This window comes from Gossypium hirsutum, chromosome A05 (genome assembly GCF_007990345.1).
Source record: "Gossypium hirsutum isolate 1008001.06 chromosome A05, Gossypium_hirsutum_v2.1, whole genome shotgun sequence".
In the NCBI taxonomy this organism is placed as follows: Eukaryota; Viridiplantae; Streptophyta; class Magnoliopsida; order Malvales; family Malvaceae; genus Gossypium; species Gossypium hirsutum.
This window is the reverse complement of record NC_053428.1, coordinates 31,247,294-31,271,550: the sequence shown is the minus strand read 5'-3', so window position 1 is coordinate 31,271,550 and position 24,257 is coordinate 31,247,294. Positions and strand designations below refer to the sequence as shown.

At 31.8% G+C, this 24,257-nt stretch overlaps 2 long non-coding RNA genes and 1 pseudogene across 5 annotated transcripts; 2 read left to right on the top strand and 1 right to left on the bottom strand.

The window, feature by feature from the left end:
• Nucleotides 1-62: 62 nt before the first annotated feature.
• Nucleotides 63-9,717, bottom strand: LOC107957514 (uncharacterized). Of its 4 annotated transcripts, none has more exons than XR_001700479.2 (4): nt 9,009-9,717; nt 8,352-8,845; nt 3,363-3,962; nt 63-3,284 (listed from the first exon to the last, which is right to left on the bottom strand). It is a non-coding gene; the product is annotated as an uncharacterized lncRNA (long non-coding RNA). The 4 variants fall into 4 exon arrangements; XR_001700477.2 differs by having other exon boundaries at nt 64-3,284; nt 3,363-3,989; XR_001700482.2 differs by lacking the exon at nt 3,363-3,962 and having other exon boundaries at nt 64-3,284.
• Nucleotides 9,718-10,865: 1,148 nt separating this feature from the next.
• Nucleotides 10,866-17,929, top strand: LOC107960619 (type IV inositol polyphosphate 5-phosphatase 3-like; annotated as a pseudogene).
• Nucleotides 17,930-20,397: 2,468 nt separating this feature from the next.
• On the top strand, nt 20,398-21,675 carry LOC107961221 (uncharacterized). The gene is made up of 2 exons (XR_001701223.2): nt 20,398-20,961; nt 21,281-21,675. It is a non-coding gene; the product is annotated as an uncharacterized lncRNA (long non-coding RNA).
• The last annotated feature ends 2,582 nt before the right edge of the window (nt 21,676-24,257 follow it).

The window sequence follows — 24,257 nt, the reverse complement described above, 5'->3', positions numbered from 1 at the left end:
ATATAAATTTGGTTACCTTTATTGACTCACCAACATAAGCCATCTTTCAGTAACCCTTTTGCTGCCCAAATGCTCTTCTAGGTAAGAGAAGGTCAATTCCCTAACTGTGCATGGATGAAATCTGAATTTGGATAATATTTAGCTTTTAAGGCTTTTGCTAATAATGAATTTTGGAAATTAATAAGGCGCCAACCTTGTTTGGCTAACAAAGAAATATTAAATTGATCAAGACTTTGAAATCCCAAACCACCCTTTTCTTTTGCGGTACATAGATCCTTCCAAGCACACCAATGAATACCCCTTTTACCTCGATCCTTCTACCATAAGAATTTCGCAATAATACTCTCAAGATCAACATATAGAGATTTAGGAAGTAAAAAAAATGCCATTGTATACGTCAGGATAGCTTAAAGAATAGCTTTAATAAAAACTTCTTTCCCACGTTGAGAGAGTTGTCGATTCTCTGCTTAAATCTGTCTTTTAAGTTTTGAAAAGCCTCTTTTTTTCCTTATGCCTACCATATTAGGTAAACCAAGATAACGTTCTGGCTCATTTGAACTTCATACGCCGAGTATACGAGTAACTAATATTTTTTCTTCGTCCCAGGTGTTAGAACTAAAGAAAACCGTAGACTTATCAAAATTGACATGTTGACCTGAACAGTTTCCATACTCGCGCAAAATTTTTTTTAAGAAACCAACTCCCATTTTCGTAGCCTCTCCAAACAAAATGCAATCATATGTAAATAAAAAATATGATACCTATGGCCCTCTTCTGCTCGCCTTAACCCTTTTTAAATGCTCTTCTCGAAGTGCCATCTCATAAGGCAAGATAAGCTTTCTTCGCAAATCAAAAATAAAAACGGACTCAAAGGATCACCTTGTCGCAACCCTCTCGTCAGATGAAAAATATCCTCAGCCTGCCCATTAAGTACCACTAAATAGGAAACAGTAGATACGCATTTCATTATAGAATCGATCCAATTAGGGTCAGAATCCATTATTCCCATCATCTCCTGTACAGAAGTCCATTCGACTCTATCATATACTTTACTCATATCTAATTTAATCGCCATCAATCCCTTTTTTTGAATTTTTTCCTTTTTAGGGTGTGTAAAATTTCGTATGCTAGTAATACATTATCCGAAATTAACATTCCTAGCACAAAAGCACTCTGTGCATCGTCAATGCACTTCTTCAAAACTCCTTTAAAAGCATTAGCAATAGCCTTTGCCATTATTTTATAAATAACATTGCATAAGCTAATGGGACGAAAATGAGAGAGGTTGGTCGGGTTTACTTTTTTAAGAATAAGCATAATATGCGTAGTATTAATTAGACTAACCTCCATGCCTCCGTTCAGATGTTGAAGTAGAAAATTGAAACCTCCTCCCCAATAATATGCATCTTTGAAAAAATAAGGCCGGAAATCCATCTTCACCTGGTGCTTTTGTAGCACCCTTACTAGTTAACACCTCCCAAACCTCTTCCTTTGTATATTGCGTTGTGAGCCATTGATTATCCTCTTCAGAAATACACCGTTCAACACCTGTTAAGAGATATTCATAATGACCCTTTTCACCAGTCTTAAATAAATCTTGAAAATAGGATTTAGCGATTTCTGCCATTTCTTGTGTATCATCTCTCTCTACCATTCGTATTTTGTAATTTCTGAATACAATTTTTTTTCGTTTCTGTGTTGCTTGACTATAAAAAAGCTGTATTCCTATCCTCGAATTTCAGCCAATTTACTCTAGCTCTTTGCTCTCAATATCTTTCATCCTTTTCAATCTCAAAATTCAATTGCAACTGTGTCAATCAGCTCTGCTAAATTATTATCATTCCTTTCAGCTTCCATTAATTCAGACAGCTTTGAAGTCAAGAATTTTTTTTTTGTTTTCTAGATTGACAGATGCGTACAGCCCCAGCCCATCTCTCCAAGCCCTTTCTAAGGTAATCTAACTTTTGTAAAAGATCTCCTGATGTTGTTTCTCAAATAAGTTTAATTTTGTCTTCGAATGACTCCTTCAAGACCCACCATGCTTCAAATTTAAAAATTTTCCAACTCCTATTATCTTCTTTTTTCGTAGTGATTAGAAGAAGACAATGATCAGAGATCAAGTGCACCAAAAGTTGAATGGTGGCTTCAGGAAACATAAACATCCAATTCTTGTTGGCCATGCCTCTGTCCAAACGCTCTTGAATAATTGTTTCTGGTAAATTCCCCTTTCCCAAAGTAAACCAATTACCAGAATAGCCCACATCCATCAGGCGACAATCTTTTAGAACATTACGAAAAACTTCTATTCTTCTTTCATCTCTAGGTAACTCTCCATTTTTTTCAAAACTATACATGATTTCATTAAAATCTTCACAAACAAACTAGGGGAGTTCTTCATTACTCAATAGGTTTTTTAATAGGTTCTATGATTTATCCTTATCTTGTGCATAAGGGGAACCATAAAGCCTTGTAAATCTCCATTAGTTTCTATTATTAAAGTCGTCAATGAATACGTCAATGTGCATTTTTGAGAAATTCTGAAGCATAACAGAAACATCACCTCTCCAAGCCAGGCACAGACCTCCTCTTGAACCATTGGGATCCACATCGATGCCATTAGCAATACCAAAAATTCTTCGCACTCGTTCTATCTGAATTTTATTTATCTGTCTTCATGAAGAAGACCATTTTGGGGTTATATGTCTTCAGCGTATACCAAAGCCTACGAATTGTTTGCGGGTTCCCCAAACCCCGGACATTCCATCTTAGGATTTTTATTGTGATCGGTCGGCTTGCCTTTTGGTAGCCGCCGATGATAAAAGGTTATTCTCCAACAATCTCTTACTTCTTGCTGTTGCAATATTGTCTTCTTCTCTTATTGTTTGGTCTTTACTTTCTCCTCAATGTCTTTTTTTCCCTTCCTCTCTAATTAGCACCCTTTCCTCCAAATCATGTTCTATTACTGAATGGGCCTCTTCGGCCAATAATTTTTTCCCCATTGTGAAGAAAAAGGGCAAATACCTTCCAAATTAATCCCCAAAACGGGATCGATAGATACTCCAATTTTTGACTTATTCCTCATTCCTCAAGGCCTATTTTCTAAATTGTGTTCGGTGATGAGACTTTCACCCTTGTCATCTTCTCTATCTTCACGTAACCAAATATTATTTATTGCCAAGGCTCTTTTGGATTGCGCTCTCAACGATAGGTACCAGCCCATTACTGCCACTTCCACTCCTAGCGACATTTTTACTTCACAAAAGGAATCGTTGTGACCCAGCTGGCTACAATAGAAATAGAAAAGAGTCAGCTTTTCATATTTGAATCTAACATATGAACAGTTCCCTGGTAAAGAAACCTACTTTTTCTTTTTTAATAAGTGACGGACATCCAGTTGGGCTCGAATTCTCACAAAATTCCTTCTACCTTTCACCAGATTTGAGCTATCATATTCCATAAATTTGCCCAAAAAATCACTCGATTGCCTTGTCAAATTTTCAAAAAAAACCCTAATGGAATATCATGGATCTGTACCCAAAAAGGCATAAAAATTAAAGGAATTTCCAATGGATCCTCCCCCACTGTAGTTTATGTAGAATCAATATGTGATTATTAAAGGTTCATGGAGAGATCCTTTTAAAACTCTGTCCATATCCATAACATGAAAAAATTGAAACAGAAAACGTTTTTTCCCCGGGATCTTAGATCTGCACACCTCTAACTGGGTTCCATAGATTTGCCATTGCACTTTTCATTGTTGGAAGTGAATAATGCTGGCTGTTTAAAAACATCCCACCAGACGAAAATTTCTTTCTTCCTTTTCAAGATTCGACTCTATTTGTGCTTGTAAAACTGTTTCATCATCATCATCAAGCGTTAATTCAGCGAATTCTCTTTCCATGATTGCAGGTCTTGAATGAAACCCCTTTATGTGTGATGTTCTGACGGATGAGAGTAGAATTCTGGTAGACAGTCGCCGCCAAGATTGACTTAAAACAAAAGAAAAATCAAAAAAACCTAAGTGCATGCTAGGGAGGCAGACGAATTTAGTGCTAGGGTAGCAGACCTCGACTGTACAATCTTTTTTTCAAGAAACTCGTTTAAAATCAATACTTACATGTATTTTTTAAATATAACAATGCGCATATAAAATCTTGCATATATAGAACTTATTTTAAAAAGAATACTATAATACAGTTCAAATTTCAAACAATATATCATAAAGGGAAAGAGAGGAAAAAAATAGAAAAATAAATATAATACGCAAATGATATACTATGCAGGCGATTAAATATGCATATTGAAAATAAAATTAGAAAAAAATTTATTTTTAAAGAATCAGTTGAAATAACAAGGCAGTTAGTAGTCAAAATGAAGTAATAACTACTTTTTTACATTTGATAGATTAATACACTAAAATAAGATAAAATAGGGTTGATTTTGTGTTTAATATATATTTTTTAACTTTCTAACCTATATAGGAAAGTAACTTTCTCACTTTTTATCGTGGAAATTACATTGCTATGTTTATGAAAAATAATTCTCAATGAAAAGTTAAATTTTAAAGAAAGTTAAAAAAAAAATTGACATACCTAATATTAGAATTACCTTCTAATGGATTAAATTCTAAAAAAAATCACTTTTTATCATACCAAACGCTATCTTAATTAAATTTAACTTTCAATAAAATGGATAAATATCAAAACTATACATGAATTATGATTTAATTTGTAATTGTATACATAAACTTTGATTTTATGCAATTTTATACATAAAATTTTGATGATCTAATTATTGTAAATTATAAACACAATTATTGATATGACATCATTTTATATTTATATATTACATACATAAATAATTATATTTTTCTAATATAAAAATAAATTGATGTATTTATTTCTTTAAACGTGTATGATTAAATTAAAATTAAAATTTTAAATATACATTTGAACTATAATTAAAATTTTACATATATAATTACACCAAATTAAAATTCATATATATAATTACATACTAATTAATTCTGTCTAATGAACAATAAAAAAAATAGTTTTGTCTTCCACGTGCATCAATTGGACCACAATCAAAATCCAACAATTATACTCAAAAGTCAATTATATTTGCCCTAATTGATTTTTGGATTTTGGTTCTCATCCTACTTTTTCATTTTTTAATTTTTCAGGGTAAAGATTGACGTGCCATAGGACCAGTTTCCTTAATTTGTGAAATTAGCTAATAAATTTGTTTTTGGATGAAAATGTTATAAAAAATAAAACTACGAAAAATAATTAAAATAAAAAGGTATAGATGATAAGGATTAAGTTGTTATTATATTAATTTCAAAAGTTGCCGCCATTAGCTAATTGATTAGTGATCAAAAAGATAAATTTTAATAGTTGAGTGATTATTTTATAATTTTTTGTAGTTAGAAGACAAAAAAAATATTAATAGCTGAGTGATCATTTTATAATTTTTTTATAATTAGGTAACGAAAAAAAATATTTACTAATAATTGAGTGAATACCAATAAAATTTACAAGAATAAGTCCCAACTAGACCTACTCATTGGTCGAGCCACCTACTCAAAAAATAGGAGAGTTCAAATAAAAATACGAGGCTCGAAAAATGAGTTTGGGTAAAATTTAAGACCTATTTTCTATATTTGGCCCGAGCTTGACCCGACCCAACCCAACCCGACTCGAATATATTATGTTATTAAAAATAATTATATTAATTATATATGTTAAATAATAATTATATGTATTTATATTTATATTAAATCACTAACCCATAACAATTAAACTTATTACTCAAAACCTAAAAAACACTTACCAAACTAAATAACCTAAACCAAAATATAGCATTTTAAAAATTATATTTAATACAATAAAACATTTATTATATTTATTTATATTTTTTAATATAATAAAATAATTATTATATTTATGGTATCGTTTTTAATATAGATATTTTTAATGTGTTAGAAAACTTTTATTTTAGCATTTTTAGTGCATTATATGTTTTATTTTTTAAAAATAAAAACTCTTCTACAAAAATTCAAATATGGGCGAGTTGAGCCGAGCCAAGTTTACCTTGTTAAATTGAGTTGGGCTTAGAGAAAAAAATAAGATCATTTTTTAGGTCGGACTGAGGCAAGCTTGAAAAGTTGGCCTAAAAATCTTGTATGGGCCGGGCTCAAACCCGACCTCACCTTACCCATGAGTTCCTCCAATCCCAACTCTCAGAGATGATGTTGACCACAACATTCAACTCCATCTCTTCTTACAGTCGACTGACAAAAGAGAAAAGTTAATTAAAATAATCATGAAAATATAAAATATTAATATAAAATTATTTTTAATATATTTTGAATAATAAAATAAAAGTTAAAAATTATTATTAGTCATTGTATTATGCCATTTTTAATTTCTATAACTTTCTACATTTTAAAATTTTAGTATTGATTAAATACTAAAAGTTATATTTGTTTTTGCCTCCTTTCGAAGAAGGATCAACACAATAAACAGGCTGGAAACAGATGAGGGTAAGGAAATCTATGATAAAACTGAAATAAGCGAGGCAGCTTGAGCTTACTTCCAGAATCTTTTTTCATCTAATGGAGTGGGGAATTTATCCCAACTTTTATCAGGCATTAATAATAGCATTTCACATGATATCAATGCAGCTTTATTGGCAGAATATTCGGTAGAGTAAGTATATTCGGCTCTTAAAGACATGGGGCCCACTAAAACACCAGGACATGATGATTTTTCGGGTTTATTTTTTCAGAAATTCTGACACATTGTTGGCTGAGATGTCGAAGTTTTTTGTTTAGGTGTCTTAAATGAGGGTAGGATTTCGGTTCTTTAAATCTACCGGAATTGGTACTTATTCCAAAAATTTCTAATCCTACAAATCTTGTGAATTTTCGACCTATTAGCCTATGCACAGTTCTATAAAAGCTTGTTGCCAAAACAATTGCATATCGCCTCCAGGAATTTATTGGAAGATGCATTGATAATGCCCAAAGTATGTTTTTCCCGAGCCGATTAATATCTGACAACATGTTAATAGCCTATGAGCTTTTACACATTACGCCAGAAAAGAACGGGAAAGAAGGGATTCATGGCAGTAAAACTAGACATGAGTAAAGCTTATGATAGAGTTAAATGGGTTTTTTGAAGGAAGTAATGATTCGAATGGGATTCACAGAAGAACAGGTGGCCCTAATTATGAGGTGTATATCCACAGCATCGTATGTAGTGAACATTAATGGAAGTAGAGGAAATGTTTTCAAACCGAATAGAGGGCTTTGCCAAGGCAATCCACTTAGCCCTTTTCTCTTTCTGATATGCAATGAAGGATTATCTTCTTTGATTAGGTTGGCTACAAAAGAGGGATTGTTAAAGGGTGTTAAGGCTAGCAGAAAAGGACCAGCGATTTCACATTTTCTATTTGCGGATGATTGTATTTCTGTTTGGTGAAGCCACAAAAAGGGGATCAAGGATTCTAAAGGATATTTTAAAGGAGTGTGAGCGATGTTCCGGCCAGTGTGTTAACTTCAACAAATCAACAATTTTCTTCAACTTTAACATGACAGAGGGGGATAGAGCAGAAATTTCAAATGATATGGGAGTAAGGTGCTCGACAAATATGGAGAAATATTTAGGTCTCCCTAATGTGATGGGTAGACGAAAGAGGGAGTCGTTTCAGAATCTTAAGGATAGGATAAAGCAAATAATTGAAAACTGGAGTATACGACTCCTATCTCAAAGGAGAAATGAGGTGTTTATAAAATTCGTACTACAAGCCATACCAACCTATGTAATGACTTGTTTTCTTTTTCCTAAGTCACTTTGTGGGGATTTTGAGAACATCTTTGCTAGATTCTGGTGGCAAAAAGGAAAAAGGAAAAAAGGAATCTAGTATCAATAGAAATTCATGTGCTGTCCTAAAGTGGAGGGAGGAATGGGTTTCAGAGATATGGCCCATTTTAGCATTTCACTATTAGCTAAGCAAGGCTGGAGAATTATTAATAATCAGAATTCTCTAGTTACACAAGTCTTTAAAGCAAAATATTTCCCAAATGATCATTTTTTAAACTCTCGGTTGGGGAATTCCAGTTCTTATGTGTGGAGAAGTATTTGGGCAGCTAAAGGCGTTTTGGAAAAAGGGCTTTGTTGGAGGGATGGTACAGGTCTTAACATATGTATTAACCATGATGCTTGGATACTAGAGGCTCCAAATTTTAGATTATCCACAGTAGTTAATACTATGAGCGATTCTAAAGTATTTGATTTGATTGACAGCAGTAATAGACTATGGAAAAATGAGTTAATTCATAATACCTTCTCAGAAGAAGATGCTGCAAGAATCCTCCGTATTCCCTTGGCACAGACACCTCATGATGATTTTCTCACTTGGGGGGCAGAGTCTTCGGGCGAATTCTCAGTGCGTAGTGACTATAAACTATTACAAGATTATTATGAAATTCCGAGAGCTTATGCTTTAAAGACCTATAGGAATTTTTACAAAAAAACTCTGACTCCTTAATTTACCAGAAAAAATAAAGATTACAGTTTGAAAATTTTCATGTAATTATTTGCCTACAAAGACTAATATGCGGAGCAGAAACCTTGCAAATTACACAAACTGCCCTCGATGTGGGGAAGGGGTTGAGACTATTGACCATTTATTCCGAGAGTGCCCTCTTACAATGGAAGTATGGACAGCATTATCCATTCAGAATAAAATTATGGCTCAAAACATGGATTTTATAAAGTGTCTTACATGGGTTTTTGAGCAGCTCACTCCTTGCGAATGTCGTCTTTTCTGCTGCGCGCTTTGGGCCATATGGGGAGATCAAAATAAAAGAATTCATGAAAGAAAGGTTAGAACTGGTAAGGAAATTGCAGACTTCATCAATAATTACATAAAAGGGATTTCTCGTTTTGATAAAAGGAAATCAGAGAAAAGAGTAGATAATAGAAAATGCCAGCGCCCACCTAATAATTTTGTCAAGATCAACTTTGATGGTGCGTTCAATGAGAGGCAGAACCAGTCGGCTTCAGGTATAGTAGCCAGAAATAAGGATGGAAGAGTTCTATTATCACGTTCAGAGATTCATCACGGGATTACCTTAGCCTTTGCTGCTGAAGCAATAGCATGTTGGAAAGCAGTACAAACAAGGGTGGAAAAGGGCTGGCACTCAATTATTATCGAAGGAGATTCCCTCGTAATAATCAGAAAATGTAAAATACAAAATCAGGATCGGTCATTAATAGCGACATACATCTATGATATACAGTAGGAGAGTAAAAAAACGAACATAATCAGAATCAATCACACACCGAGACAAACAAATACCTTCGCTCATACCATCGCAACTGAAACTCTAAAGAGAAGAGAGGAAGTGTACCTGGAAATGGAAGTCCCTGCTTATGCCGAAGATCAAGAAATGCTTGATTGGGAACAAGAACTAGATTGAGAAATCTGATGGGGAATAAAGTAGTAGGAGAAGGAAAGCTTCATGGAAAATAGATATGTTTTGGGAAGATAAGCTTTCGGGTGACTGAAATCGTCAAAACTGAAAAGGAAATGTTGAAATGATGGGTCGACAGATTTCAGAGCATTTCTGATTGGGCACTGGTTTGGCGCTTTAATTGCTGCTCCAGAATTCTCTATAAATATCTAGATATTTTGTTTGGATTTAGACTAGCAGTATACTTTATCGGGCTGGTTTTCTTTATAATTTTTATTTTTGGACCTGATTATTTTGGGCCGTGTGTTACTAGTTTCTTGGTTATTATTGTATTCCTTTTATTTTATTTATAAAAACCCAATCTAGAATATTTTATCAAAAAAAAAAGTTAAATTTGTTGAGTTAAATTATGCTATTTCCAAAAACATATATTAGTCTTATTTTTATATAATATGGAAAAAAAATCATGCTATTTTAATTAATGGATTTAATGGTAGACAAAAATAAAATAAAATAAGAAAGTCTAAATTTCAAAAAGTTTTAAAGAAGTATAAAAATTCAAAACAATTGCCAAGAATTTTTCCTAAATTTTTAACAATTTACAAAAAAAAAAAAACTTTGTAGATGGTATATCATAATTTATTAACTTTTAGGAAATATCCGTCAAAAATACGTTTCAATCCAAAAAATATTGAGAAATCTTAAAACTATATATGAATTATGGTTTAATGTGTAATTGTATACATAAATTTTGATTTTGTGTAATTTTAAACATGAAATTTTAATTTGATCTAATTATTGTAATTTATTAACACATTTATTGATATATCATCATTTTATATTTATATATTACATACATAAATAATTATATTTATCCAATATAAAAATAAATTGATGTATTTATTTTTTTAAATGTGTATAATTAAATCAAAATTAAAGTTTCAAATATATATTTGAACTACAATTAGAGTTTCATGTGTATAATTGCACCAAATTAAAATTCATATATACAATTATACATTAAATCAAATTTGATATAAAATTTTGAAATTTATCACTATTTCATAATAACTTTATTTTGAAATCAAACATGTGTTGTAATTTATTATTTTGGAAAGAATTATCTTTTAAATTTTAATTAAGTTTAATTTAATCAATCGAAAAATATTTTCGAATTTTATTTTAGATAAAAAAATTCAACTAATAACTGATGGAAACGTGTCCATTTTTATAGTTGAATTTATTTATTTTTCACAACGTAAACTTTTATAAACATAAATAATTAACGTTATATTTAATTGTTATTGAGAATAACACGATCTTCAATTATTTTGATTATATATTTTTTAAAATTGTATATTATTTTCAGCCGTAGATCGTGTTGACTTTCAAGTATATATTATTAGTTCTTTTCTAGGCATATCTTTTTTTCTTAAATAAGGTAATATCTTTTATATTTGAGATAGTTAATATTTTAGTTTTTTATTTTATTTTATTATATACATGCATGAAATTCATCATAAACTCATAACTCCAGAGAACGGTTGAAAATTTAGAGAGAACTTCATATGATTCAATGATTTGTTGTTCTTGCGTTGCTGAATCATATACATATTCCTCTGTCATCCGCAAAAACTCGGTTTAAATAAGCTCAAAAACACTGCCATCGGTAGTTACTGCAACACATTTCATTCTTTTTTCCTCTCAAAATCAATTTGCCTTCCATTTTTTCTCATCATCATCATCTTCTTCTTCTTCTTCTTTCTTCACATCCATTGTATATACAGCCATGAGGCAAGGCTTAAAGCAGAAACAAGAGGTACATTTTTCTTTCTCTAAGCCTCCCTCTCAGAACTACATTATTTGTTTTCTGGGTTTTTAATATTGTGGGAAAATTTGCAGAGAAAATTTGTTGAACTTGGCTGGTTTTTTTTTTTTCGGTTACTGCCTACAGATCTTTAGGCCTGGAACTGTGGTGCGGAAATTGTTCAACATCACTCCTGTGGAGCCCGATTACGGTGCCGATTCTGATGATGGCGACGAGATTGATTCTGACTCCGAAACCCAAGGTCACTCACATTTATTTTCTTTGATCTTGTTCAAAGTTTTAGCTATTTGGCTAAAAATTATTAGGTCCTAACAATCAGTTTGAAAAAAATAATTAATTAGCCTCTTTAAAAATTGGACCAACTTAAGGCTTACAGGTTGAAGTCCAGCTTAACTCGTTTTTATGTTTGATAGAAGATATTCTTCTTTTTTATCAATATTAAGTTTTTGATTAGATTGGTATTACCCTTAGATTGCTATTACCTTTAACCGGGTTATTAACTTTGTAAGAAAATATATTTTCATAATTAAAAAATGTTATAATATTTGAGAATATTTTAATATTTTTATTTTAATAAAAACTAATAAAAATATGTATATAGTAGGATTTAAACTAGATGTGTCAATGGGTTGGGTCGGACTCAATTAAAATTTTAGACCTATTTCTTAGGCCCAGGCTCAGCTCGACCAAAAAATGAGCTTGAAATTTTGCTTAAGCCCGGTCCTAATAAAAATGATAAAAACTTGGGCCATGCCCGCCCGTATTATTTTTTATATAATTTTTTAAAAAATAAAATTCATCAAAAATACTAAAACACTAAAATAAATATTTCCTAACAAATCGAAAATAAATTTTAAAAATATGTATACTTAAATAACACTTAAATATGTGCAACTTAATAAGCAAATACCTCTAAAATAGTAAAAAAATTAACAATAAAATAATAGTTATACAATATCTAAACAATAACAACAAAATAGTAACAACATAATAATGAAATGGTAACAAAATAGTGAAAAACAAGAAAATAACAACAAAACGGTAAAAAAACAAGAAAATAGTAAAAAAAATCAACAGTTTTTTTTTCATATTCGGGCTGAGTTGGGTCAAACTCGGTTAAAAAAAGCATTACCTGAAGCCCAACCCATTTTCTAAACGAGCCTTATTTTTTTGACCAAACCCATTTTTTAAGCCTATATTTTTATCCAAATCCTCTCACTTCTTGAACGGGCCTAGTTCAGCCCATGGACAGGCCTAATTTAAGCCTTAACATTTGAATTATTAAAATTTTAAATTTACCATTCAATCGAAGTTTCATTTTAATATATTTTATACATTTTTATTTTAATATATACAAATTATTATCTCCGTAAGTTGTATATATACATTAATAATGTTGTTCATTGAGTTAGTATCGGTTGGTGTCACAAGTCAACTCGACATTAACTCATAGTAATTAACTGTAGTGCATTTAATATTATTTATTTGATATATTTATGTGTCTAAATTTTGTTTTACCCATAATTTAATTTAAATTTTTATTTTAATATTATACATATTTAATGTGTTATTAAGATTAATTAGTTTCAAACCATATGTTTCATTATTTATTGTATATTACTTTTAAACAAATATTTGTGTTTTAAATTTGTGGTTTCCATAAGCATATACGTGTGATAGGATTTCTATTTTATATTATTTATTAAGCACCTGATTAAGTTGGTGTGACCCTTAGCCAGGTCATAGTGGGATTTGAACTTGCACTAATTGAATTGTTAAAACCTTAAATTTACCGCTCAATCAAAACTTTGTTTTAATATATTTTATACATTTTTATTTTAATATACACAATATATTATCTCCATCATATGTATATTTATACTTACTATTTATTAAGTGTTTTACTAAGTTGGTGTCACAATCAGTTAGTAAAACTACGGAAATGCCGTTTTGTATTTAAAAAAAGTTAAAACTATTTAAGAGTATTTTAATCTTTTCATTTTAACAAAAAACTAATAAAAATATACATAAATCCACCCTAATTGTTAAATTAGTAAAATCTTTAATTTACTATTCAATTAAAACTTATTTTAATATATTTTATACATTATTTTTTTTAATATATAGAATTTATTATCTCCATCAGTTGTTTAATTAATTTCAACCATATGTTTAATTATTTATTGTATGTTACTTTTAAACAAATATCTCTATTTTAAATATGTAATTTGCACATGCATACACGTATGATAGAATTTTTTTTATATAATTTATATGAACAAAAATTAAATAATATATTTAATAATCATATCTAAAATACCCTTTCATTTTTGGTTCAGAGAATATCCTAAATGTGAAGTGGGGTTTTGCAGAGACACTTGACCGTGGCTGTTGCACAGAATTAACGTCAAGAAGGGACACTGAGGAAGGGCCTCACCCTGATTCTAACGGTAATCAGTTTTAATCCCTCATCAACGTTCATGTTTTAATCAATTTGAGTATTTATTTTGTGTAATCAAATCAATCTATATCTAAAATATTTTATACCCTATTTAATATGACTATTGTTTTATGTTATGTTTTAATTAACCTTTTTTTTGTCGTTTGTGTTATCAAATTAATCTATATTTATACTTAAATTAAATTCCTCAGTACCACGAGTGAACTGAATACAAACTTAATTGTGAAATTATTAAAATACCATTTTATATTCAAAGTAACAAATATTAATATGAGAGTGTTTTTTTTTCATTTTTTAATAAAATAATACTACGATGAGATTTAAACTTGGACATTCAAATTATAAATTTTTAATTTAATCATTTCAATCAATACCTCAATTTTAACGTAATCTTTTCATAAATATATTTTTTTATGTAAATTTTTTACTCATATTATGGATGTATCATAATTTAGTTATTATTTAAGTTTTTAACTAGAGCTCATAAATTGACCAAACACTAAATAAAAAAAATGACTAAAACCCTTTTACTTTTATAAAGTAATTAATATGGAGTATTTTAATATTCCTTTTCTATAATTATGGCTAGATTTGAGTTTAGGACACATTATCTTTAAAATTTCAACTAAAATATGGTTTAGTTTTAATAAAAACTTATTATAATATATCTTTTGCATAAGTTTGTCAACTTTTCCTGCATTGTGGTTATGTCATAAATTAATTATTTTTAATTTTCTTAAAACTTTGAGTCCTAAATAATATTTTAAAATTTTTTAAGATAAATATTAAAATTAAATATGAATTTTGATTTAATAAGCACTGCAATATATATTACATACAAAATATTTTGATTTCAAGTTTCAACCAAAATATCATTTAGTTTTAATTTTTCTTTTAATTTGTACAGTTATATAGATGAAATTTTAATTTGTAATATATTTTTTATATTTACATATTACATACACAATATTTATATTATTCAGCATGAAAACAAATGCATATATTAATCAAAGTTTGATGTTTAGAATTGAATTAAAATAAAAATTTCGTATATATTTATACAAAATATAAATCCATAAATCATATTACACTTTGAGTTAAAATTAATCTATAATTTGATATTTATTTACTCTATGTTGTTTACTTGTAAAGTTGAAAATAACTTTTGCATACGAGGGTTTATCTAGTCCAAAAATTTGGGTTGTCCCTGGCATTCGGGTTGTTTATGGAGTTCTAAATGAATTTTTCTGAACTTTGAATTTTTTTGTGCTTATTTTTTGCATAATCAAAATTTGTTTTCCCTTATTTTGGGCTCAGATGATCTTCCAAGTTTAAGGAGAAGAAAGTCAGAGACATTTAGGGCACAGTACATAAACACAAAGGAAATAAGGTGCACTGCCTCTCCCTTGTTTGCTTGATTGTATTACTTTGATATAGTATATATATATATATATGGTTATGCTTCCTAAGGTTTGTAGCTGAAACATTGTTTTGAATAGAATATGCGTTGGTACCTGGAATGTTGGTGGAAAGGTTCCATCTGATGACCTTGATATTGATGATTGGATTGATATGAATGAGCCTGCTGACATCTATGTGCTTGGGTAAGTATGCATATCCAAACATCGTGTTTGATTTATATTGATCCATCTCTTAGTGTTATTCATGTTCATCTTAAAAGCATGACTATTGCTTTATGTTTGCAGTTTTCAGGAGATAGTACCATTGAATGCTGGGAATATTTTTGGTGCTGAAGATAGTCGCCCAGTTCCAAAATGGGAAAACATCATTTGTGACATACTCAATAGAATTCGACCTGCATTTACGAAAATAAAATCCTATTCTGATCCCTCATCCCCGTCGACGTTCAAGGCGTTCGACGATGTCCCAACCATAGAAGAAGATATAATTCTCGAAAGCGATAGCGATATCGGTGAAGAAATTCATACATTAGATGAAGAACCTAATGGTGTTGATGAAGCCAATAATGGTGCTAAACTTGATAGGCCAGTAGCAGAACATGATTTGCTGAGGCAATATTATTCTCCAAAGAGGTTAGATAGATTGAATTGCTTGCGGATGGAAGATTGTGGTGAAAATGCCAAGGCCTTAATGAGTAAAGTCCGTAGCGGGTTCGGACAAGGTCGAAAACTAAATAGAATGCTTATGAAGACCGAAAGGATCGGTTTCAAGTGGCCTGAACCTCCATTAAACTTGCTATCTCGGCGTGTTTCGGGGCGACCAAAGGCTTTGAAGCGGACCAACATCAAACGTTTGGAAGCAATCAAGTTTGTTCAACCAGAGAGTACATGCAAGTCCATAAATGATAATATTGCATCAGAGATAGCTGTGCTTGAAGAAGTGAACTTTGTATCCCTCATTAGTCGGAAACGAAGATCATCGTACGTAAAGATAGTAAGTAAGCAGAAGGTCGGAATTTTCCTCACGATATGGGTCCGTCGGAGTTTGCGCCGGCATATTTATAATCTGAAGGTGTCCACTGTCGGTGTTGGTGTCTTGGGCTACATTGGCAACAAGGTTTGTTCCTTCTTCCAGTAATGCTAGTTTCTTGGATATAAAGAAAATTGGAAAGATAAAAATTAAAAGGATAAAAAGTTAAAAAGGAAAAATATAATATTTTTTTAGATGGATGTGCTTGAAAGGGAAGAAGAAAAATTGCAACAAAAATGATCTTTTTTTTTTCATCAATTGCTTAGTAGAATTGAAAAATAAAAAATGCATAATTTTAAACTGATACACACTTCTCTTCTTTTCTCATTTTCTCTCCTCTCAATATTTCTATTTGGAATGATTGATTTTTAGGCATTAGAATAGAAAATTATCTTAGTTCAATAACTATTTTGTAATTTTTCGAAATTAAGTGATTAAAATGTAAATTTACTAATAGTTTAGCAACCTTGAGTACAATTTACCCCTAGATTCTTTTAAAGTTTTTCTATCTATTTGGAAGGCTCCACCTAATATACGTATGAGTATGACGATTGAATTATGTTGCAGGGATCAGTATCAGTGAGCATGTCCATATATCAAACACTGTTTTGTTTCATATGTACTCACCTGACAGCTGGAGAAAAACAAGGAGACGAACTTAAAAGAAACGCTGATGTGCATGACATCCTAAGACGTACCCTTTTTCATTCCTATTCTACATTTGGACTTCCCAGAGGTATTCATGATCACGAGTGAGTTCTACTTTTAACATCTACTTTCACTGTGAATCAATGGTTATTAGATTACACCCTTACTCTTTATAAATGCTTTATTTTTTTTCCCTACAGAAGAATAATTTGGTTGGGTGATTTAAATTACCGTATCAACCTATCATATATGATGAAACATGCGATCTCATCTCCAACAAAAAGTGGTCCGAGTTAATAGAGCGAGATCAGGTAGTTTATTGCTGTTTTCTTATCAAAATATGAGCTTTGAAGCCTTATTTAAATCTAGTAATTTATGATGACAGCTTGTCCAAGAGCTGCAGAAAGGTGGAACATTCGAGGGATGGTCCGAGGGTGTACTGGATTTTGCACCAACATACAAATATGAGGTAAATTCAGAGAAATACTATGGAGAGGATCCTAAGATTGGGCGGCGAACTCCTTCATGGTAATGCTTAATTAATAACAAGATTTTATTTTATAAGATTTTATCCTTTGTTTGCCTTACGATTTCTTCTAATTTACCGTAGGTGTGATCGCATTCTTTCGTACGGTAAAGGAATGAGGCAACAAAGCTACGGTCGGACCGAGCTTAAAATTTCAGATCATCGCCCTGTTACCGCGACGTATATGGCCGAGGTTGAGGTATTTGATTCGAGGAGACTGCAGCGTGCTCTCACGTATACCGATGCTGAAATCAAGAACGAGGGAGATGCCGCTGAGGGTATCCAGAGACTGATGTCGAAACCAGTCCGTTGAGATGGATTTGTTATGTTTTTGATCAAGGAACATAGATCAATCTCTGTTTCTGAAAGAAGCATTGATCGATGTATAGGTCGAGTTGTGGCTAATATTCTTTTTAGCATTGAGAATTGGAACCTCGGGATTAGGGATGTGAGAGATGAAGTTGGAGCTTGATTTAAAATAAAAGTTAAAAGAGCTTGTTCAGTAAACCATGTTTACTGATTATAAGATTATTTCGGTTCATTTTACTTCAGTTTGAGATTAAAAAAATAAATTAAACTAGTCAATTTAAGTTTCAAGTATCTGATTTATGCTCATATTAGAAACAGGCTTTATTGAAATACAATATCAGCAACAAAGACAAAAGATGCTGTCGAAATCATTTTTTGAAAAAAAAAAACGGGGATCGACTTTGATTTTGAAAGTGAAAATTAAAACGGGAGTCGCCACCGATCTTTATTGGGTGTGATCGGATCACCCTTGTTTTAATAAAACATTTTAGTTTACTAAAACGACATTTTGGTCTACAAAATTTGAGAAAACGGGTTCGGGAGTCAGTTAAGTACGAGGAAGGATTAGCACCCTTGTAACGCCCAAAATTGGTACCTAATTGATTAATTAATGTCTTCATATCGAAAATTGAAAAGATTTAAAACAAATTTGGAAATACGATCCCTTTTTATGAATGTTTAGCTAACTTGAAGTGGATATTAAGATTTTCTTGTTTCGAAGGAGTAAAATATCACATCCAACACGTAGGACACGACATTTCCAACCTTCGATGCCCAAAATCATCTCATGATTTCTAAAACTCATGCATTGAAATTTGCACCCTCGTAATGCCCAAAATTAGTACCTAATTGATTAATTAATGTCTTAATATCGAAAATTGAAAAGATTTAAAACAAATTTGGAAATACGATCCCTTTTTATGAATGTTTAGCTAACTTGAAGTGAATATTAAGATTCTCTTGTTTCGAAGGAGTAAAATATCACATCCAACACGTAGGACACGACATTTCCAACCTTCGATGCCCAAAATCATCTCATGATTTCCAAAACTCATGCATTGAAATTTTAAAAAGGATATCCGTTTATTTGGTCAAATGATAAATCGAAACCCAACACGTAGGGCACGATTTCTCAAATTTCCAAATACGGAATATTGCTTTACTTTAGAGAATTTCTTTTTATGACGTGATAGCAAGTATGAAATTTAAAACGATGTGTATTTATTTTGTTTGGAATAAGGTAAAATGATCCATATTGGATAAGTATGTTGAAGCTTAACACACGACGTGATGACACGAAATAAGAATATAGTAATGTTCATGGAATAATAATGCATGGGTACCATACTATACAAATGAGTGACAATAGTATGAAAATAAGTGAACAAATTATAGTACACACAATGACAATTATCACTCGACGTACATTATTTGAATATTAATAATAAAAGATAAATGAAACGAATAATACGAACAATTAAAAATAAGCAATAAGACGATTCTAGATGAATAACATGTAGGAAAAACGAGCTTGAAATAGACACTATGAAAAATAATCTAAAGTGAATGACAGTAAACAATTAAACTACAGAATAACGAAATAATATAAATAGAATAGCTTAAAATAATAATTCAAAAAAAAAAAATTAAAACTGCATATAAAAGTGTAGAATGAATAATATTGTAAAACAAATCATTTAAAATAATTAACACATAGAAGATAAGTACAAAAGTTTTAACATATGAAATTTTTAGAATTAATAGTAGTAGAAAAATTTATGATAAATAATAAGAAGAAATAAACACAGTTATCATATGAAATGATAATACTAAATAAATATATAAGAATGCAAAAATGATACGTACATATACATATATTATTTTAGAATACAAAGATGTACATAAGAATTTCAAAATAATACATGTAATATTTTAAGAGAAATAACATTTATAAAATATTTAAAATTGATAATAATTTAAAAACCATGATATGTTAAAAAAATAGAAATAATAATAATAGTAATAATGATGTAAATAAATACAAAAAGAAAATATATAATAAAATCAATATATGATTAATTAGTTTAATAATGCGATGATAGCAATAGTAATGATATTATGATAATAATAAAGTAGAAAATAATAATAATAAATAATAATAATAATAATGAAAATGAAATATGATGACAATGCGCGAATAATGATAGAATTAGGAATAATAATAACCACAACAATGTAAATAATAATATGAAGAGAAAAAAGATAGAAAATAGAACATGCATAATATATAAAAAATGACAAACGTGAAAGTATCAGAGAAAAAAAAGTGACAATGAAGAATATAATAATGATAATAGTAAATTTTGGACTAAATAAGAGATTATAAACAATTATATTTTAAAAGAACCTATATATTAATAATAAACAAGTAACTAGCTAAATAATAGATAAATGGAATAAGAGTATGCATATAAAAAACATTTATAAAAGGATACCTATAAAAACAAACTATAAAAGATAAATAATTAAGTAAATAAAAAACGATTTTACAAATGAGATGAAACAGACATAAAAAAAATAATACAACCCCTCTTTTTTTTAAAAAAAAATTTAAGACTAAAAATAAAGTAAAATGAAACAAGAATTAAGCTGACCAAGGATGAAAATAAAATCGAAATAAAATATGGAGTATAAATTGCACATGATTAAAAGAAATAAGGCCCAAAGTAAGGCGCGCTAAAAGGACAGGGCCTGAATAGGACAATATTCCTTTTGTCCACATGCCCATGACTATCAGATGGACCGAAATGGAATAGAGACAAAATTAAAGGGATAAATTAAAAATAAGAAAGAATGAATTTAAAACATTTAAAAATGCGGAAGGACCCATAATGCAAATGACCCACTTTAGCCTTGAGAATAATGCCGCCGTTTCTATGGCCATTTAAGCCATTCTTTTTTTCTTTTCTTTTTTTTTCAGCTTATATTTAAAAAAAAAAAGAGGAAAACAGAGGGCCTTTGCCCCCTCTCCTTCTCCCTTTCCTATTTTTCTCCTTTGGCTAAGGTTAGGAAACCCATCATCGCCGCTGTTACCACGGCAACACCACAAGCGATGGTCGACGACGCGAATGGGTGAGGTCATTTAGCCCCTTTTCAAGGCGTCCCCGAAGGCTACGCCTTCTCGGTCTTCCCCCATTCGGTTCACCCCCGACAACGGAAGAGGAACCCCTGTGACGAAACTTCAGACAATCCCGGTGAGGCCTTCTTCCTTTTTCTTTTTAATTGATCTTATGTCTGCCTCCTTTTCTTTTAAATGAGTTTGTATTCAAATATCAGTAAAAACAAAGTAATGAATAGAACGCGAAAAAGTATATCGAGATCAACCTTAGATATTTGTTCTCTTTTTTTATTCAAAATGTACGTGCCCTCTTCCCTTTTTACAAATGATCGATTTTTACTTTTTAAAGCTGATCTCCCCAACACATTCGTTTCTTTTTTTGTTTTTGTTCCTTTTTTTATTTCTTCTTGTCATTCGCATGCTTTCTTTTGATGTCGTGTTTGTTCTTGTTGCAGGTGCCATGCGACGCGTGGAAAGGGCGACGGTCAGGGGCGTGGTGGCCGAGGTGGCATGCGTGGTGGTGTGCGAGGCGGCCACTGGTTGGCCTGGTGTGCGGCTGAGGCTTGGGGGCTGAGTTTTTTTTGCTGCTGAAAATGTTTAGTTTGTTGGGCTAGGTGGGCTTTAGGGTTTTGTATTATTTGGGTCATTGTAATTGGGTTTGGGCTGTTCAATGTGGAAATTGGGCCTGCTGTTTTTTTTTGTAAAATGGACTTTGTTTTGGGACTTTTATATTTTGGAATTAATTTGGGTTTTTATTTCTTGTTGGCCAAGCCAAAATTGGCTATAACAGCTGCCCTTCTTTGCTTATTGTCGTGTAACAAGAATAGAGCAAAGACCTTAGAAGAGCCAATTTTGCCTAGTCTTACTGAATCTTAACTTCTTTGGAGCTTTTTTTCTTCGAGTAGCCTCATTTCATCCCACTGCATCCTCAGGGATATAGGAACTAGTGCTACGATTTGCTCAAATGCAATTTCAGAGAGAAGAGATTTGTAGCTTCAATCTACTCTGCTAGTACTTCAAAGGGATAAAATTTGGTAATTTTAACTTGCTCCACTGCATCTTCAGGGAGATGAGGTTTGTGACTTCAAACTGCTCCACTGCAACTTCAGGGAAACAAGATGTACACTCTTCAGCCTACTCCACTATTGCTTAGGGAGATAGGGTCTACAATTTGGTCTATTACCCTACTTTTTAGGGGTTTAAGACCCTTCATCTTCGATCTGTTTCCCTACTGCTTAGGGGTTAAGATCTGGAAATTCAGCTTGTTACCCTACTGCTTAGGGGTTTAAGGCTTTTTGTCTTCGATCTGCTCCACTACTGCTTAGGGAGATAAGATCTGCAATTTGGTCTGTTTCCCTACTGCTTAAGGGTTTAAGACCCTTTGTATTCGATCTGTTTTCCTACTGCTTAAGGGGTTAAGATTTGGAAATTCAGCCTGTTACCCTACTGCTTAGGGAGATAAAATCTGCAATTTGGTCTGTTACCCTACTTCGTAGGGGTTTAAGACCCTTCGTCTTCGATCTGTTTCCCTACTGCTTAGGGGTTAAGATCTGGAAATTCAGCCTGTTACCCTACTGCTTAGGGGTTTAAGGCTCTTTGTCTTCGATCTGCTCCACTACTGCTTAGGGAGATAAGATCTGCAATTTGGTCTGTTTCCCTACTGCTTAGGGGTTTAAGACCTTCGTCTTCGATCTGTTTCCCTACTGCTTAAGGGGTTAAGATCTGGAAATTCAGCCTATTACCCTACTACTTAGAGGGACAGGATGGTGGCTTAAATCTGCTCCATTGCAACTTCAAAGAGACAAAATTTACCGTTTTCGATCTGTTCCACTGTAACTTCAGGGAGACACGATCTGTAAAATTACCAATGTTGCTACACCATCCTCCACGAACATGATCTGTAGAATCAGTTTTATGTATCTATGCTTATGTCAAATAATTAGGATGCTGTGATCAAAATGAATCAAGTGCTCCTAACTAAATGTGTATGAATGATGCTTGTATGAATGCAAAAATGTCATTTTTTAATGCTTAGTTTGATATTACTCACTGTTCATCGAGGTTTTATCGTAAATGTACTACTCTATCTTTTCTTCAACTGATATCTTCGGCAGAAAATTCGAAAAAATAATCACAATTTAGGCCATTCTTTCCCCCAATATTTCCAACCTTTGAACGTAGGGTGATTCAAACTAATTAGCCCCGTTTCGGATCCTCGTATCATTTAGAAGTATTTTAGAGTAATATGCAGAACTCTTTCTGAATATTATTAGTCCATTAATCATCATTTCAATGAAAGACGCTTGAAAAAGATCATTGCAATAGGCAAGATGATATTTTATTGAGAGCGAAACTCAAAATGAATAGGGCAATCAAGATGGCACATTTGCTAAGATACAAAATGAGAACTTATGAATTAATCAAGGTAGCACATTCAAAAAAAAATACAAAATGAATAAGATAAGAATAGGTGCCCCAGATATCGCAGTATGAGCTTCATTGCACAAACTTCTCGAGGACCCTTTTGAACTCAGTATGTGTTTGGAAGACCAAGAGTACTTTGCTAATGCCCCGAAATGTAGCATCCTTCCTTCTTGTTAATTCAGAGAAGACAATACTATTAGATACCCCACTTCGATTTGAATTGTCCATTCCTAGGCTTTCAATTCAAACCCCTTTGGTCTCAAAGCGCCCTTTCACGGGTTTTCACCTTGGCCTCTCCTTTTTTTTTTAGGTAAAATACCTCTTGACCAAATCCGAATTAACGGGATTAGGCAGGCTCTTACCATCCATCTTGGTCAAAATCAGAGCCCTTCCAGAGAAAGCCTTCTTTACCACATAAGGTCCTTCCCAATTCGGCATCCATTTCCCTCTGAAGTCCTTTTGTATGGAGAGGATCTTTTTCAATACGAGGTCTCCTTCATGGAATTCTCTAGGGCGAACCTTCTTATTATATGCCCGCATCATTCTCTTTTGATACATTTGACCATGACGGATAGCCTTTAGCCTCTTTTCTTCAATCAAGTTCAACTGGTCGTATCGAGACTGGATCCATTCTGCTTCATCTAATTTTAGTTCTGAAAGTACGCGTAGAGAGGGAATCTCGATCTCAATAGGCAGAACCGCTTCCATTCCATAAACTAAAGAAAAAGGTGTTGCCCCGGTAGAGGTTCTTACTGACGTCCGGTAGGCGTATAGGGCAAATGGTTGGCCTGATGTGCGGCTGAGGCTTGGGGGCTGAGTTTTTTTTTGCTGCTGAAAATGTTTAGTTTGTTGGGCTAAGTGGGCTTTAGGGTTTTATATTATTTGGGTCATTGTAATTGGGTTTGGGCTGTTCAATGTGAAAATTGGGCCTGCTGTTTTTTTTTCTTTTTTCTTTTTTATAAAATGGACTTTGTTTTGGGACTTTTATATTTTGGAATTAATTTAAGT